General features: G+C 41.2%; 1 long non-coding RNA gene across 3 annotated transcripts in view; it reads left to right on the top strand.

The window, feature by feature from the left end:
* The window catches only part of LOC138751785 (uncharacterized), a 57,777-nt gene that overhangs the window by 9,425 nt on the left and 29,601 nt on the right, over positions 1 to 18,751 (top strand). The window contains exons 2-6 of one of the 3 annotated variants that reach the window (XR_011350181.1): positions 7,818 to 7,998; positions 8,166 to 8,801; positions 12,406 to 12,468; positions 14,545 to 14,657; positions 14,753 to 15,108. This is a non-coding gene — a long non-coding RNA (uncharacterized lncRNA). Of the gene's footprint in view, positions 1 to 7,817; positions 7,999 to 8,165; positions 8,802 to 12,405; positions 12,469 to 14,544; positions 14,658 to 14,752; positions 15,109 to 18,751 lie in introns of those variants that run through there. The other 2 variants (XR_011350179.1, XR_011350180.1) reach the window with 2 other exon arrangements.

The raw sequence follows: 18,751 nt of genomic DNA, 5'->3' as shown, positions 1-18,751 counted from the left end.
GAACATAAAGATCCTGTACTCTCAAAATCTCACACCTAAATGCCCCTCAAATTTCCTCTATGTTCTTTCCAGCAAAAAGATCAGCCCACACAACTCTCTGCAAATCCCTTCTCACTTCTCCAAATCTGGCCTTCCCCACTCGAAGACCTTCAACCTTGGACCCGACCCATCCCTTTCCATCATTAAGCTAAAGCTAATGGACCTGTGATCTCTGGATCCGAAGTTCTCTCCAATGCTCACCTCCGTCACCTGCCCCATTTCATTCCCAAACAATAGATCTAACACTGTTCCCCCTCTAGTTGGCGTCTCAACATATTGCTGCAAAAAGCAATCCTGAACACAATGCATAAACACTAAACCATCCTGCCCTTTTACTGTCTGTGTTTCCCAATCTATGTTTGGAAAATTGAAATCCCCAACCAACACCATCCTATTTCTACTGCACATCTCACCTATTTCCTTCACATTTGCTCTTCTAGTTCCCTTTCCCCATTTGGAGGCCTATAATATACCCCCATAATAGTAACCTCACCCTTCTTATTTTTCAGTTCTACCCACACTGCCTCCCTCGATGAGCCCTCCAGTCCTCTTGCCTCAGCAGTGCTGCAATATCCTCCCTGACAAGTAATGCCACACCATCTGCTTCACGGTCCAGTATGGGAACAACAATACCCCTAACCATAAATGCCTCCAAAAGGTGGTGGACACAGCCCAAGACATCACAGGCAAAACTCTCCCCACTATTGAGTACATCTACAGGGAACACTGCCATCGGAGAGCAGCAGCAATCATGAAAGACCCACACCAGCCAGCACACGCTCTGTTCTCACTGCTACCATCAGGAAAGAGGTACCACAAAACTTGCACCACCAGATGCAGGAACAGCTGCAACCCCTCCACCATCAAACTCCTCAACACAAACTCAAATAGAGACTTATTTAAGGACTCTTACTTGTGCACTTTATTGATTTTCTTTTTGTTCTCTTTGTATTGCACACTCAGTTTGTTTGCATTCATTATCTTTTTACAGTTCTTTTATTTGTTTACATGTTTACGCTGTGCACAGTTTATTTTTTTACACTACCAATTAGTGGTAATTCTGCCTCACCAGCAGGTAAAAGGAATCTCAGGGTGTATGTGATGTATATAATAAATAAAAATAAATCTGAAATCTGAATCTGACCTCGAGCCATTGGTGACAGATGCAATTCAGTGACCCAGTGCTTAGTTCCAGTGAAGAGAGAAGTAAAATTCCCAGCTCCATTGCAGGAGAACAGAGAAAAGATGAGAAGAGATTGCATTGTTGTTGAACTGTGATCTCTGGTCTGTTCAGCTGCTGTAGAAATCTTCATCCATGCTTTTATACTTCTCAACACAATCATTCCAATGCCCTTTCGGCTGGTTCTCCCTTTGCTCATCAAAAATCTCCTGCTTGCAGCCTAACCCACACCATCCCATTCACCTATCAACTCGATGCTGGCAGATCATTAACCCCCTGTTGAGCAACACCTCAATTTTAAAGTTCTCAGACATCTTTCAAATCCTTCCCATGGCAGCGCAGTAGGCAAATAGTGGCCTGATCCTGACCCCTCGTGCAGGGTTTGCACTTTCTTCCTTTGACAGTGAGTTTCCACTCACAATCCCCATGGTCAATGTTGTAGTTTAATTGGCTATTGTTAATTACCCCTCAGTGGGAAAATAATTAAAGGCCATGTGAGAAAAAAATAAGATGCAAGTATACAGAGAAACAAAAAGGGTGGCATTGGGACTTACAGTTTGAGATTGCTTGATGCAAAACAGGTGATCCGATGGGTCAAGTGTCCTTTTGTGCTGTAATAAGTCATCTTATCTCCTTGTCTATGTGTTATCTTTCCACCTCATTAACTTGAGAACATCAACCGTAATTCTTGCTTCCTGACTATCCCTAACTTAATTGTTCCAACAATATCTTGAGCTGTTAAAGCCCAAAACTTTACAGTTCCATCCCTAAGGCAGTAAAACATAACACTTTGTCAGTGCTTTTCATCATTTACCCTAATTTCTTGTGTCCATTTTTTTGTTGGGAAAAAGCTGTGAAACAGCTTTAAATTTAAATTTAGATACACAGTACGGTAACAGGCCAGTTCAGCCCTAAGAGTCCATGCCGCCCAATTTGCACCCCATTAACACACACCCCAGTACGTTTTTGAAGGGTGGGAGGAAACTGGAACCCCTGGATAAAACCCAGGTCGACACGAGGAGAACATACAAACTCCTTACAGACAACGCAGGATTCGAATTCAGGACCGGTCCTGATCGCTAGCACTGTAAAGGCATTGTGCTTACTGCTCTGCATCCATTTGCAATGTGAAAAGCCTCAAATACTTCCCCCACTTTAATATTCAGGCATCTGCCTGATATCCAACACTTCCAATGAAGGATTCAAGCCTTCAAAGGATATGATGTTTCCTCAGGTGATTATTCTGAACCTCAGCGATTATTCAACCTTGATGAATGAGATTACTGAGCCAGATTTTATAATTGGGTTCAAGAGAAAGGAGCATTTATTTATGGGGAGAGGAGTGCTTGATGGGTGTTTGAGTAAGTGGGCTGGTCAGATTAGTCAGTTACACTTCCTAAGATATTATGTTTTCAAGATGTTCATGTATTTTCTTGCTCTTGACTGCATGGGGTCAGCTTGTCTGTGTGAGTAACATGCCCTCCTCCTTTAGTCCCACAGCTACATTAGGCTGACGCCCTTCCAATCCCTCCCATTCATCTAGTTATCCAAGTGTTTTGTTAAAGGAACTTAACTGCCTATACTACTTTGTCTGGCAAATGTATTGGATGAACAAGGCGTGTCCATATGCCCACTACCCACTGAGTGAAGAACAATCCCCTCATGTCCCTTCTAATTCTTCATCTGATTGTTATAAGGATGTGAAAGTCCATACCTCTTTGAACATGGCAACACCAGCAGACAAGGTGGTCAAGAAAACGTAGAGCATACTTGCCTTCATCAGACCAGCATAAAAGTTGAGAAGTCATGTTGCAACTATACAAACTTTGGTCAGGCCATTTTAGAGAAATGTGTACAGTTGCTTCAATACATAAATGATGTGAAGCCTCTGGAGAAGGTGTAGAAGAGATTTGCCAGAACATTGCCTGAGTTAAAGAGTATTAGCTATACAAGAGGTTGGAAAACTTGGATTGTTTCATGTTGAACATCAGCAGGTGAAGAGCGACATGATAAAAGTGTATAAAAGCTTCTCATTGTTTGCTCAAGATTCCATTATCTGCAGAGCTTTTGTTTCTCACATTATGATGAGTTGCCAACCAATTTCACAGGTGGAATTGAAGTGGGAGAGGGGTTCCTATTTAATTTGATGCCAATTTCAGGCAGGCGACCTTGATAATTACAAGCTGCTTATACCAACATGGCATGCTGTGCACTTCTGGGGCAAGGAATGAGTGTGTGCACACTGCAAATCATATTTGTTCCTGTCAAGGCAGTGGATCACTCGGAAAATGGGTGGAACAATTAAATGACTGGGCTGAATTTTGCATTAAATTAATAACCTGCTGAATCATTCATTGCCATATTACAATATTAGTCAAAGGGGAAAGTTTTAAAGGTGACTTGAAGTCACAATCATGTTCAATTTTAGTTACTCAATTTTGCAGTTGGCTTTTTTGAGATTTTCAGATTTTTTTCCCCTAACTAAAATATGGCATGGTTGGCATAGCAGTTAGCACAATGCTTTTACAGGGCCAGCAATCAGGACCGGACCTGGGTTCGAAACACTCACTGTTTGTCAGGAGTTTGTATGTTCTCCCCATGTCTGTGTGGGTTTTCTCTGGGCGCTTTGGTTTCCTTCCACCCTTGAAAAACATACCAGAGTGTAGGTTACTGGGTTGTAAATTGGGCGGCACAGACTCTTCGAGCCAGACTGGCCTGTTAGAGTGCTGTTTGTCTACTTTTTTTTAATCCAAAATTTCCTTTCTAAAAGTTCAAAAAACATGTTTGTTGCATTTTAGCTCATTTTAGGCTAAAACCATCATTTTATTTTATGCCTTGTTCATCCCATAAATCACCAAATGCTCAACATATAAGGCATCTTAAAATCTACAGAAACTATAAATATAGTGATCATGTCAAACATAAGGTTGAATCAATCTTCTGTTGTGCTCTATCATTGCCTGAGGTTGACGTTCCACCAGGGAATTCATATCAAGGGCTAAAAGGCCCAGGTCACATTTCAGATACAGATACTAACATTGCAGTTGTGGCAAAATGACTGTACGCCTGACTGTTCTTTTTCAATCACCTCTTCATTGACTTGGAAAAGTACAAATTAAGCTCTTAACAGAGCCAAGAACAGAAATGAAACGCTGCGCAAGAAAAGAAATTAAATGTTGGAATTGCTGATTAGTACTTTCCAACTGAGTTGGCATCATCTGTCACACCTGCCTAATCCTGCTGCTTTGCTGATTTGTGCACAATTGACTGAACTGGTGCTGGCTGTGAGAGCTGCTGGTAGCTGGTGTGGAACATCTCTGGCCTGCTGTGAAAGAACGTTGAGCTAATGAAATCTGGCACCCCTCTGTGTGTATAACATGCTCACTGTTGTAACTCCCAGTTGGACTGTTGGCTTCTCCTGCAACAAACGTGAAGTACTTCCACAGCTTGACAGTAGAGTGTAAATTCTGAATGATGCTACGGCTCAGAGAATTACAGAACCTCCAGTAGACTGTAGGGGTGTAGGGGATTACATTACACTTGAGAGAGTGGTGACACAATGGCAGATTTTCCTACTTTCCTACCATTGTCCCATGTCTTGTCTTTAAGACTTTTATTTGCCACCGAATCATAGAATGAGTGTAGCATGAAAGCTGGCTATTTAGCCCACAACTCTCTGCCAGTTCCCAGCAGAGGAATTCCCCCAAGTCTCACGCCACTGTTCCTACTTCATGGCACAATTAACCATCTTCAGTACATACATATTATGCCATCATCTTTACCCTGATCCTCTGAAGGCACCTCTCTGATCACCTTCAAGAGACCCACAAGCTGCATGTCACGTGGAAGAATATTTTTTGTGGATCATCTGATGACAGCAAGCCCATAATTCATTTATTTACTTCAAATACAATAATATAGGCTTAAGACACTAATCATGTAACTTTAGATATTTGCTTATGGGATATGGAGAATGCTGGTAATTTCCTTTGAGGGTTGCTAGTCTTCAGTCGTTCTGAACCATCGTAGGAAGCTATAGAGGAAATTACAGAGGCCCTCGCGGAAATTTATGCATCATTATTAAGTACAGCTGAGGAACCAGAAGACTGGAGGATGGCAAATGCTGTGCTGATTTGGAATAGGACAGTTTTGTAAGTGAGAGGTTATGTCTCACAAATCTGATGGAGATTTTTTGAAGACGTGGCCCAAAAGCTTGACAAAGGCAGAGCTGTAGATGTTGTATTTTTGGATTTCAGCAAAGCATTCAATAAGGTTCCGCCCAGTAGGTTGCAATGGAAGGTTAGATGGCAATGGAGTCAAGGAGAGATAGCAGTTGGAAGAGAAAAATGGTGGAAAGCTAAGGGTGATGGAGGTTTCTTTTTTTCAGACTGGAGGCCTGTGAGTAGTAGTGTGTCGCAAGGTTTGGTTTTGGGCCTATTCAAAGAACAAGCAGCCTCAAACAAATGGCAAAAAAATTGAGGAAAATAAACTTCAATAAATGAATTAGAATTAAAAAAAGGTTAAAAAATGTATGCTTAAAATTGTAAAAGTCAATGTTCTTTGAAGTAAAGCTTTGGAGAAGATAGGAGAAAATATTCAGCCAGCGGAGTGCCTTGGTCGTACTTTGTTCGTAGCAGTTGTTTGAATAAAGTTGTATGAAACAGCAATGATGTTGCCCAGGATGAAGAGCTGGCTGATGCCGCTCACCGTTGGGGATGACTCTCTTAAAGTGTCTCCTTATCCCTGCTTGGTAAGAGTTGCCTTGGTCAGAGGCTTTATCTGTAAACTTGGAGGAGCGGAATTAATTATTTACAATATTATTGTTTGTCTTATGGGTGGCTCAATGGAGGGGGAGGAACCAACAGATGCAGTGAAGGTTAAATGTTTTCAAAGAAGTGACTGAAAATAAAGTAAAATGCTTGGAAGTGAAGTTTATTCAGTGTAAGAGCAGTGTAGTATTTTTGTCTTTTAAACTATAATAGTTAGGCCTTCTAAGTCTCAAACAACTGGAAAATGCACTTATCTGGCATCTCTCAATCCCCATAGGTGCCGGGTATAAAGGGTTTTTACTGTACATCAAGAATTTAAATGAAAATGTGCATGGCATGATTAACAAGCTTGCAGGTGACGTGAAAGTGTTTGGTATTGTAGATGGTGAAGACGGTTACTAAAAAGTGCAGCAGGATTTTCATCAGTTGGACAAAGGTGGGCAGAGGAATTCACTGACAATACCATGGTAGTGGGTTGCATAAAAAGGGGCAATGAGTCAGTATACAGGAGGGAGATTAAAAATTTGGCCGAATGGTGCACCAACAACCTTACATTCAGTGTCATCTTTGAAGGATCAGAGGTGGAGATTTAAGTTCTTGGGAGTCACTATCTCAGAGGATCTTTCCTGGACCTAACACATTAATGGCATCGTGAAGAAAGCACGTCAGCACCTTTACTTCCTCAGAAGTTGGCAGAGGTTTGATATGACATCAAACACCCTGGCAAATTTCTACAGATATGTGGTGGAAAATATGCTCACCAGCTTCATCATGGTCTGGTATGGTGATACCAATACCCTGAGTGTAAAGCCCTCCAAAATGTAGTGGACACAGTCCAGGACATCACAGGCAAAATCCTCCCCACCATTGAGAAAATCTACAGTGAACACAACCTTCCTCAACAATAATCTCAATCAGGGACTCATTGAAGGACTCTTATATATGCACTTTATTCTTTTTCTCTCCATATTGCGCATTCAGTTTATTTGTTTAACTGTACGTGGAGTACAATTTTTTTTTAACAATAATAATTCTGCCTCGCTCACAGGAAAAAGAATTTCAGGATTGTATGTGGTGTCATGTCTGTACTTTGACAATAAATCTGAAAACTGAATCTGAATCTGAATGAGTGTTAGAATTTAATACAGAAAAATGTAAGGTGTTGCATTTTGAGAAGCCTAATATAGGTAGGACCAACACAGTGAATGGTAATGGCGTGGGGAGCGTTTTCGTGCAGAGGGATCTGGGAGTTCCTTGAAAGTCCTGTCACAGGAAGATAGGGTGATAAAACAGGTTTTGGCAAATGACATTTTTGTTTCAAATCACAGTTTCTGCAGACTTTCTTTTTTCAATGGCACAGTTTTTTGAAAGCGCCACAGTTGGCGTAGCGATTAGCGCCATGCCTTTACAGCACCAGCAATCAGGACAGGACTATTTCTACCCACAAATGCTTCCTGACTCACTGAGTTCCTCCAGCAGATCACTGTTTACTCAAGATTCCAGCACCTGCAGTTTTTGAGTTTCCCAAATGCCAAAACATTGGCCTGGAACAGTATTTTTTTCCAATAACACATTCTTTTATGCATATCTGAAAGCACAAACATGGACCTTGTTTCAAAAATACTAGACAATGAAGATTTTACTTCCTGAATACTTTTGGGTATAGTTTATGGATTTTGGGTTTCAGATCACAAAAAAATCACACTAAAATTTTTTGATCAGTTAGTTTTTCCAATATAATTTACTTTTGTGATTTTCTGTCATACAACCATACAAAATCATGAGGTGCAACATGTCATTGAAAATTCATTTTCTGCATTCGCACTTAGACTTCTTTCCTGCTGATCTTGGTGACGAACATGGTGAAAGGTTTCACCAGGGCACTGCGGCCATGTAAAAGCATTAGCTGGGCAACTGGAATCCATCCATACTGGCCAACTATTGTTGGACACCATCATGAGAGACATCCGATGCTGAGTACAAATGAAAATTAGCAGCAAAAGACTTCAGGTCAGTTGAACTAACGCCATGCGTCACCATCCTTATGCGATTACACATGCTAAATTCAATAAAAGTTAATTTAATGTTTCTCCAACTTCCTTCGCAATATAGCAAATCTGAAATCATCTTTGGGTTCAGCTTGAAGTTGTCTAATAATAATCCCAATTTTATTTCAGGAGGCAAACCGTTTGAAAAAAAATTCTGTCCAGTGTAATCTCATTTAAAGCCTAACACCTCGTGTCATCCAGTTCTTTGAGTGACAGCTGACTGTGATGACTGTTCTCACCTAAAGAGTCACTTTTGTTCAACTCTCCAGAATGAAACCTGTGCCCACAAAGTGAATTAGCAGTAAATGTGATCACTCACTGAGTTTACAAACTGCAAACTCCTCATCAATTTTAGGTCAGGAATATATCTGTCAGACTGAGGCCCCATTCAAAAGAGTTCCCACAGTAATTCAAAAACTGGCAAGCAATCGACACAGCCTTGCCTTAGAGGTACATTCGGAGCCCTTGATGGACTATTCAAATAACTTTGACAATGTCTGGTGCCTGCAAAGTGTGATTCAAAGAGAAAGAAAATGCACTTTGAAGAGTTTGGAGAAAATACGTTCCCATTACCCTTAAATCTTCGGACACTCATCTGTCATGTGAAACTGAAATTCTATCTGTTCGATGAAACCCTTGGAGACTGATTAAAGCGAGAATAGTTTTCATCCAAGGTAATTACTTCATTCTCTCTCCCACACTGACTACGGCTGCAAGCAATAATTTGTATGTTGCTCTTCAACCCAAGCAGTTTTGACATTTCAGGTAAGAACTGCTCTGTTCTGTCAATTTGGTTGGTGATCACTGAGAGTGGCCAATCATTTTTGAATTCTACTTGTACTTAAAGTACAATAACATACTGATTGTTTCTCAGCCTCAATAAGTTCAAATCCCCCCACTGGAGAATTTGAAAGCTATAATAAATCTGGAACAAAAAATAAACTGCTGGAGAAACTCAGCAGGTTAAGTAGTATCTACAGTGTGGCAAAGGTATTTTGGGTTAATAGACAGCCAGCATTAGGACTGGGAAGTTTCAGTTGTTTTAAAAAGCTATTATCTATCTTATTACCAATAGCTTATGGAATATTGAAAAATCCATGAGATTTGCTGATGCCCTTCATTGAAAGAAAATCACATTTCAACCTGATCCACGTTAATCCAGATCCACCAGTGACTTTTCCCCATGCCTTGCAAATAGACAGGCAATAGAGACACTGCCTCACAGTTCAGGAATACAGGTTCAATCCTAATTCTGGTGCTCTCATAGTGGAGCTTTTCTTGTAAACTCAAGGGTTTCCTCCAGGACCTCCAGTTTCTTCCCAAATTCAAAAGTCTAGGAGGCTACTTTAAACCTTGATAAACATTATATATAACAAAGCTGGATGACTGGATTCAATTCTTGTCATTGAACATTAAGATGACCCTAGATATGGTGCAGAATAGATTGACCACCATGGTTTGGTTGGGTTGCACTTGGAATACAGTGTGCAATTCTGCTTCACCCCATTACAGGAAAGCTAGAAAGGCTTTTAAAAGGATACAGAAGAGATTAATCAGGATGTGTCTGGTTTAGAGGGTATGAATTACGGGGACAGATTGGACAAGCATGCATTGTTTTCTCTGGAGCAGGAGGCTGAGGGGATCCTTGATAAAGGTTTATAAAATCATGAGAGACAGGGCTGGCCTTAGGAGCTGCAGGGCCCAATTAGAAATATTTTTTGCGGGGGCCCCAGGTTCACAGCCAAGTCCTGTAGAATCTTAGAGGTATCAATAAAGTTTATTATAGAACTTATGTCTCTATGGTAGATTAGAAAGCAATTTAAAAAAATATATTAAAAGTATATGCATAGTTTGTTGACAGCATGGAATCAGAGCTAAAAATGGTACTGCAATGTTTTTTGACATTAATTAAGCGTCATTAGCTCACACATGTTCAAAACTTGAGCATCAGTGGCGCTAAATCTAAATTTTGTCTGAGTTTTTAAATGTTCGCTCTCTCGGGCATTTGGTATTTTTGAGGTCATTATGTTGGACTTCTACTGTACAGTAAAAAAAAATTCAAAATATAAACAGTATAAACAAACACTACTAATATTTTAAGAATTCAGAAGAAAATCAAAACCATTGCTGTTCTCTATAAAACCTGAAATGTGGTGTTGGGTGTTGCAACGTGTTGTGTGTATTTGACAAGACTAGAGTAGATATTACCCTAACGCAGGACCCCCTTAGGCGTGGGGCCAAACTAGCTTAAAGATAGCCCTAATGAAAGGTATTGATAGGTGGACAATCTTAATTTTTTTCCGAGGATAAAAGCATCAAACATGCATTTATGATAAGAGAGAAGTTGTTAAGAGAGATGTGCATAGAAACTACTTTGCACAGAGAGTAATAGAGGTCATAGGAATAGGCAGCCAGGAGTAGCCAGGTTGAAGCGGATCCTATAGTAGCATTTAAGAGACTTCTGGATAGACACATACATATGAGGGGAATGGAGAGATATCTATCAGATGCAAGGAGCAGAGTTTTAGTTTGATTTCAACATCATGTTCATCACATGCTCATAGGCCAAAGGCCTTGTTGCTATGCTGCATTGAACTATATTCTATGTTTCTGTAATTAGGGAATTTAATTATGAATATAAACAAGCTAATCTTGACTTCCTTGAAGCAAAGAAGTTTCGCAAGGGATTTGATAAAGATGATCAAAATCATGATATGTGTGGAAGACATAAGTATTAGTGACAGAATCAAGGGGACACAGATTCAAAGTGATAGTCAAATGATTCGAGAGTGATATGTGAATACAATCTGAAGCAAATAATTACAGAGTGCAAAGCAGGAATGTGGTTTTCAAACTATTTAAAGGCAAAATAGACCCGCAGAGGTTTGGAGTGAGAGCAGTGGAAGTATTTTTCGTAATGCTCGTTGGATCATTAATATGAGATCCCACCTGCGCATGTGCAGCCAATTCATCTGTTTGACTTGCAGCATGCAGCACGGGCACCATTTTGAGTGCTGACAAAAGTTTGAAAAAAGTCAGTAAATTGTGTTTAAGACAATCCGACCAACATTTGGAGGCTAAGGTTGAACCCCAGGGAGGTTTTCCCTCGAAGGAGGTGAGCAAAAGGTGATCCAGAGCAGCTGGTGGGAGGTTCCTGGGCCCTGAGGTGGGGGAGGAGCACAGCAAAAAGGCCTTGAGCTCACAGAGCTCCTACAGCGCAACTGAAGCACCGAAGAACCAGTGGGCCTGTCGGGGAGCAGTCAACCCACTGAGAAGCAGTAATGCTGACCTACCTCCATTGGGGGTTGGGTCAGGGAAAGCTGACCTATCTGCTTTGGGGTGCGATCAAGCAACAGCGACCTATCCTCGTTGAGGGGGCCCAGGTCTGGCTGCACTGACCTAGCTTCACTGAAATTGGGGTCCAATGTGTTTGGCAGTGATACAGAAATGCTGCCACAGGAGGCAAACTCATTGAGGGTACATCTCCTCAGTTCTAGCGGCAGTGAAGAGGAGGTGCTTTCACTTAGTAAGACAAAGCACAGCCGCTCTATGACCCACTCGTCAGGCGTAGTTAATCTGCCCGCTTGATGGGCGAGGATAATCACCAGCTGCACAAAAAGCCTGAGAAAAGGCAATGTAAGTGTCTTTGATCCATGGGCACCCACTAGATCAGGGTCCATCACAAAAGCCTGCCAGAGTGCAGAGCCTACGACCAATGAGGAGATCTTGCGGAGACTGGACAGGTTGGAAGACATGATTTCAGCAATCTTGAATAAACCACAAGTGCCTTTGAGCAGGGGAAGGAATCTTATTTCCAATATGAATGGGACGAGGGAGAGCCCAAGGGGCCAGACATAAAAATCGAGTCCCCTAACACCCAATATACTTCTCCCATTGGTCGGGATGAAAGAAAAGTTCCATCAATCACAGCAAAATTTGCAATACTGAGGGGCATTGGGCAACCGCTCAATGAAGAAATAGTGGGGTCAATGTCTTATCTGGTATCTCATGTCATCGAAGAGACAGTGCTAGAGGACTCCATTAAAAAATACCCCTGCCCAGCCAATTACCCTCTGCTGGATGTACCAAAAATAAACACCGCAATTTGGGACAATTTGAACGACCCCATGAGAGCCAAGGATTACAGGGCTCTCTGGTTAAAGGTATCCCCACGTTTGCCCAGACACTTTCATCAGATATAACAGAGAAACAACAAGATGCATTGGGTTTGCTCTCCCATGCCAATTACGAACCTAATGTTTTCCGAAAGGAGCTAATAAAGCCTGATCTAAATGTTCAGTATGCTCATTTATGTAATCCCGCTAATCTTGTCACTAAATTTCTCTTTGGTGATGATCTGAGTAAACAGGTGAAGGACCTGAATGAGCAGCAGAAGGCAGCAGCTGGAGTGATTAGAGGCTTGAGAATACAGGTAAGAGCAACCGCTATGTTTCATTGCTATCGCAGGTATGCGGGGACTTTAAGAGAAGATATCCCTCTCAGAGGGCACCACCACACAGGTATCTTTTAGGGCAACGCCCTCAGTAGAGACAGCGGCAATGGTCAAGCCAGGTTGCACAGCCACGCCGGTCAAGTGCATCGAAAAAATGAGCACCACCTATAGACAGCTGAGTGCATTTTCTAATTATGATGATAAGATTGTGGGCAGATGATTGACAATGTTCTTTAGCCAATAGTGTAATCTTACTAGTGATGCTAATGTACAGCATACCGTGTCTGGGTATCAAATTGAGTTTGACCCACAGAAATTCCCTCTGGTTAGGAGAAAGGGCTTATACAATTATACATGCAGCCCCCAGCTCATGGAAGCTACACATAGAGATTATGGCTTTAGAACGTAAAAATGAAATAGAACGCTGCTGCCGGGAAGAGAATGAGTTCAAATCAAACATATTCACAAGACCTAAGAGAAGCAGAGGATCGAGAGTGATCTTAGATTTATCTGACCTAAATGAGAATGTCTTATACCAACATTTTAAAATGGACATGATTCACTCCGTTATGCCATTATTATGCAAGGGCTATTTTATGGCATCCATCAATTTACAAGATGTTTATTATTCAGTATATATACAGCCGCTCTCTAGAAAGTACCTGGTTTATTTGGAAGGATGAATTGTGGCAATATAAGGCACTACCTAATGGACTTAGTTCTGCATTCAGAATATTTACCAAATTGCTGAAACCAGTTTTTTCCCCGGCTCAGAAAGGAGGGACATATGATGATGGGTTACTTGGATGACACCATCGTGATCGGCAGGTCCATGGGCGAAACACAGAGAGCAGTGGACGCCACTACGGCGCTGCTGCAGGAACTGGGATTTATTATACACCCAGAAAAATCAGTCCTCAGCCCAACCAGAGAAATTAAATTCCTCTTAAATACAGAATCTATGAAAATAACCCAGCCAGAAGATAAAAAAAAGTGGAAATTCTACAGGCTTGTCGTGCTTTGATTGCAGAATCACGTCCCTGCATACGGAAAGTAGTAAAAGTAATTGAGAAATTGGTGGCTGCTTTCCCAGCCGTTCAGTACGGTCCACTAAAATATAGATTCCTGGAAAGAGATAAAACCCACCAGGGGTCATTTTGATAGACCTTATGAGCTTACCACAAGAGGCTAGAGCAGAACTTGCAAGGTGGACGACAAATGTACCTCAGGCTTATGCCATGATAGAGATTAGAACATTTGATATGGAAATCCGATCAGATGCAAGTGGTGAAGGATGGGGCACCACAGACTTAACTACCTTTGCTGGTGGCAGATGGACTATTCAAGAGATTCGACTGGCATCAGAATCTGGTATTAACTTTCTAGAAATGTTGGCAGCTCAGATAGCACTGAAGTCATTCTATGCAGAGAAAAGGGGTATACCTCATGTTGATGAGGTTAGACAACACCTCAGCAATAGCATACCTGAATAAAATGGGAAGTTTGAACTCCCCATCATGTAACTGGCTTGCAATACAGACATGGAGTCGGCGTATCAAGAGGAATATCCAGATTACAGCCATGTATTTGCCAGGGCATCTGAACTATCATGTGGATTTGACATCTAGGAAGTTCAATGATAGAATGAAATGGATGTTGGGGGAAAAGAGTTTTAATCTGATAGTACAGAATTTTGGGTTGCCAGAGATCGATCTGTTTGCATCTCATTTAAATGCTCAAGTACCGAGATATATATTCTGGTTGCCAGACCCCCTGGCAGAAGCCATAGATGCCTTTACGATTTATTGGGCAGAACTGAATTTCTATGCTTTTCCCCCCCTTCTCATTATTAGTTAAAAGCCTGCATAAAGTTCAGCAGGATGGGGCCACTGGTCTCCTGGTGGTGCTAAATTGGCCTTCCCAGTCCTGGTTCCCAATGCTGAATTGGATGCTGCTAGAACAGCCTTTATTGTTGAGAAGGAGAAAGGAACTGCTAGTTCAACCAGTATCTCTCCTTCCTTATCCTCTCACTCACCTCGATCTCTTATGTTGCAGGATTGGTGTGAAAAGTTTGGCATAAAAGGATTGTAGCCGAAAATGATGGACATTATTTGTGCTTCATGGAGAAAGCCAACTCAGAAACAATACGCCACTTATGTTAACAAATGGTAACTGTTTTGTTTTAATGAGAGTTTAAATGTTAATTAGTTTTCACTTTCAGATCTTTTGTATTTCCTCACTGATTTGTTTTATGTTCACATAGCCAGTTATAGTGCTATCAATATGGCCAAGAGTGGTTTGGCAGCTTTCCTGACTATGAGACACCAAACACTCTGTTGGGAATCATCCCCTGATTTCAAGATTCATAAGGAGAATATTTCAGTTACATCCACCTATGCCACGTTATCATGCTATCTGGGATGTTAAAGTTGTGTTGGATTTGTTGCCACATTTGAAGCCAGCGTACACTTTGGGCACGTGATAAAACTCACAAATTGCTCATGCTTGTGGCCTTGACTTCAAAGAATATAGACTTTAACTTGTTTACACTCAGACTATACCATTTGGGAAAATTATTTTGTTGAATTTCATGTTCATGACTTGTTGAAACATAATAAACCTGGTGGTGTGGGAACAAAGTTTAAATTGTACGCTTATCAATAGGATGAAAGATTATGTGTGGTGCGGTATCTGAGACAATATAATGAATGTACTTGTGATACACAAGGGGAAGAGAGATTCTTGTTTGTATGTTACAGGACACCGCATCAGCGGGCATCCTCTCAGACCTTGGCCAGATGGCTAAAGAGGACCATGAGATTGGCCGGAGTGGATACCACTCTGTTTGGGCCTCAGTCAACCAGAGTGGCAGCTACATCTACTGCTAGTAGAGTGGATGTCCCCATTTGAGATATCATCTGTCAGGCGGGATGGTCAAATTAAAGAACATTTAACAGGTTTTAAAATAAACCTCTGAGAATGGAGCGGAAAAATTTTACAGGCTGCAGATTGAATTGTGCCTCTTACTGGAAGTCCATTGATCTAACCTATAATCTTTCGGACCATGCGAAAAAGAGACCACTGAGCTTTGAAATCTCATATTAGCAAACTAATGAGCATTATGAAAAATAATGGAGCATTGAACAAGAACTTACCAGTTCCAGTATTTTCTAGTTTTATCTCTTCAAGCAAAATTCTGTTCAGGATCATTGAGCATTTCAGTGCACAAACAGTTAACGTCCTTCATCAATAGCAAAGCTGAAGTCACAAACCATCTAAATCTCACATCAGTTAATTTTATTAGAAATGTGTCTCCATTTTCTCTCATCATCTTTTCTTGATAAAATACTTCAGATGTTACAGATGGAATTCAATTAAAGTGCTGTCTCACATGTGAGGGAGGTTGTGATTGATCTCAACTGAGCAGAGAACCAAACAGGACAAATAAGGTCCCCTCTAGCTCCATGAGATTAAACGGTTTTAGTGTGTCAGCAATAGAGAACATCTGAATGTGATAAAAACACATTTCTGAGGTAATCCATGACTGATCACTGTGTACATATAGAATAATGGAAACCAAGGGCACTTTTTAACTGAAGGCTCTGGTCTCTTGATATGATCTAAAACTCTGTTTACTTGAATGCCAAGAATATATTGCTTCCTTAAACTGCTCCAAATCATCAGTTAATAACTTCCATGATTTCATTCAGTATTTCCTTTCTTCTCTCATCACTAAACTGCAACCTGCAACTCCCATTTTCAGCCTCTTTGTCTCAATTATTCTTTCACCCTTTTGAAATCTGCCCAAAAAGGCAAATGCTATGTTGGCATTCATAGCGAGAGGATTTGAGTACAGGAGTAGGGAGGTCCTGCTACAGCTATACAGGGCCTTCGTGAGACCACACCTGGAGTACCGCATGCAGTTTTGGTCTCCTTAACTGAGGAAAGACATCCTTGTCTTGGAAGGGGATGCAGAGAAGGTTCACTAGGCTGATACCGGGGATGGAAGGACTTGCATATGAAGAAAGGTTGGATAGACTAGGCTTGTATTCTCTGGAATTTAGAAGACTGAGGGGGGGATCTTATAGAAAGATATAAAATTCTTAAGGGTTTAGATGGACTAGATGCAGGAAGGTTGTTTCCAATGCTGGGAAAAACTAGAACCAGGGGTCACAGTTTAAGGATAAGGGGGAAGTTTTTTAGGACTGAGATGAGGAAATTTTTCTTTTCTCAGAGGGTGGTGGATCTGAGGAATTCTTTTCCACAGGAAGTAGTTGAGGCCGGTTCCTTGTCAATATTTAAGAGTAGGTTAGATTTGGCCCTTGTGGCTAAGGGGATCAGGGAGTATGGGGAGAAGGCAGGAACCGGGTACTGATCAGCCATGATCATATTGAATGGCAGTGTAGGCTTGAAGGGCCAAATGGCCTACTTCTGCACCTCTTTTCTATATTTATATGAAAGAGAGCAAAGAAGGAGATGAGAAATGAACGGGGGCAAAGAAAGTTTCAGTGAGGAGCTAAAGGAAGAGGGGAGTGGTAGGAGGAGGGAGAAGGAGATTGAAGGGAGGCAAGAATAAAAAAGAGAGAAGGTTTTGAGGGAAGGTAGATAAAGAGAAAAGGATAGGGGATGAGAGGGAAAGGAGGAAGGGAAGAGGAGGTAGGAAGGGGAAGGTGAATGTGCCAGTTGTACATGAAGCAGGCACAAACTGGATGTGCCAGAAGTGACTACTTCCTAATGTACAATTTAGGGGAGAAGGAGGGAAGGGAAGAGAACTTTGAAAGCTTCTGATGGTTTCCCTGGTACTTCCCTTAGAGCTGCCTCAATGCCAATCTTTAGGGGTTTGTATATTTTTATTTTATCAGGATGGAACAAGGGTAATATTGAAGCATTCATGTTGCTACCAGAGTGCTGTGAAATATCTGAAAGTCAAAGGACTTAATTAATTCATCAAATCCAGGAAGACTTACCACAACTGAGAGCAGATGACTATAAAATATTTTGGCAGCTGACTCAGCAATTATATTTTTGTTCAGTTGCTGGCCCCACAACTCTAAAGCAAAAATAGATCAAATAAATGCATAGTTTCTGGAGACCATATGAGAGAGAACACATGTTTAAAAGTGAGGGGTTGGGGGGAGTTTAAAGGAGATATACAGGGCAAGTTTTATTTACACAGAGTGGTGGATGTCTGGAATGGCTGCCAGGGCTAGTGGCAGAAGCTAAGGTGGCCATTCCAAAAGGAGCACATGGTCATAGGTTAATATATATATAGTGTGTTTAAAAAAACAATGGTTGCATCAAAGAGACTTCTAGAGTGACATCTTAATATGCAAGGAATAGACAGATGTCTATCCCAAGCAATAGAGTATTAATTTACTTAGAACTACAACATTACAGTAAAGCATGAGCCTTTTGGGCCCACAATGCTTTGCAACCTATATAAACCTACTTCACTTGCTAGTCATCCCATCCACTTCAATCTTCTCAATCATCATTCTGATCCTTTCCAATCTCACACTCATAACCCTCATTTGTTCTTACATCCATGTGTCTATCTAAATCTTATTAATGTCCCTATTGTATCCTACACCTGTCATGATAATGAATATGTATGAGATGTACCGGAAGTCACGTGGTAGGAGAGAGAGATAAGAACACAAGCAGGAGAACAAAGGAAACGGGAAAATAACGCCACTGAGAAGTTTACCTTATGTTTAATGTTTTATTAACTTCACATTTCGGGCCACAAATGTGACATTGGCGATGAGGATGAAAGAAGCTTGAAGAAAATTAAAGACTAAACAAGATTACAGAGGTTTACAGACAACTTCAAGGTGATAAGAATTTTCTCTTTGTCTCAGTACTTTTGGGGCTGGAATATTTCCTCATGGCTGGGGCAGACGGTGACTTTCTAACACATAGTGGAATTGCTCATTTTGACCCAACGGGTGATGCAAGTACTGTAAGTGTGAAGTGGAGGCATGGCTAGAAGAATTTGAATCCTACGCCGACAGTCGTGGCCTATTTCTACATACCGGTACAGTTGAACAAAAAGCGCAGAGGAGGGCGTTACTTCTTTTCACTGCAGGACCCTCAGTTCGGGAAACATTTAAGATACTTTAAAATACTGGAAGAAAGGATGAGTACCAGAAAGCAGTAGATGCATTAAATGCACACTATGTAGTGACACCGAATGCTACATTTCAACGCCATTTGTTTCGGAGAACGAGACAAGAAGATGGCCAGACAATTGCTCAGTACG

Source organism: Narcine bancroftii, chromosome 1, assembly GCF_036971445.1.
Source record: "Narcine bancroftii isolate sNarBan1 chromosome 1, sNarBan1.hap1, whole genome shotgun sequence".
Lineage (NCBI taxonomy): Eukaryota > Metazoa > Chordata > Chondrichthyes > Torpediniformes > Narcinidae > Narcine > Narcine bancroftii.
The sequence above is the reverse complement of the archived record's forward strand: the minus strand, read 5'-3'. Positions and strand labels throughout refer to the sequence as shown.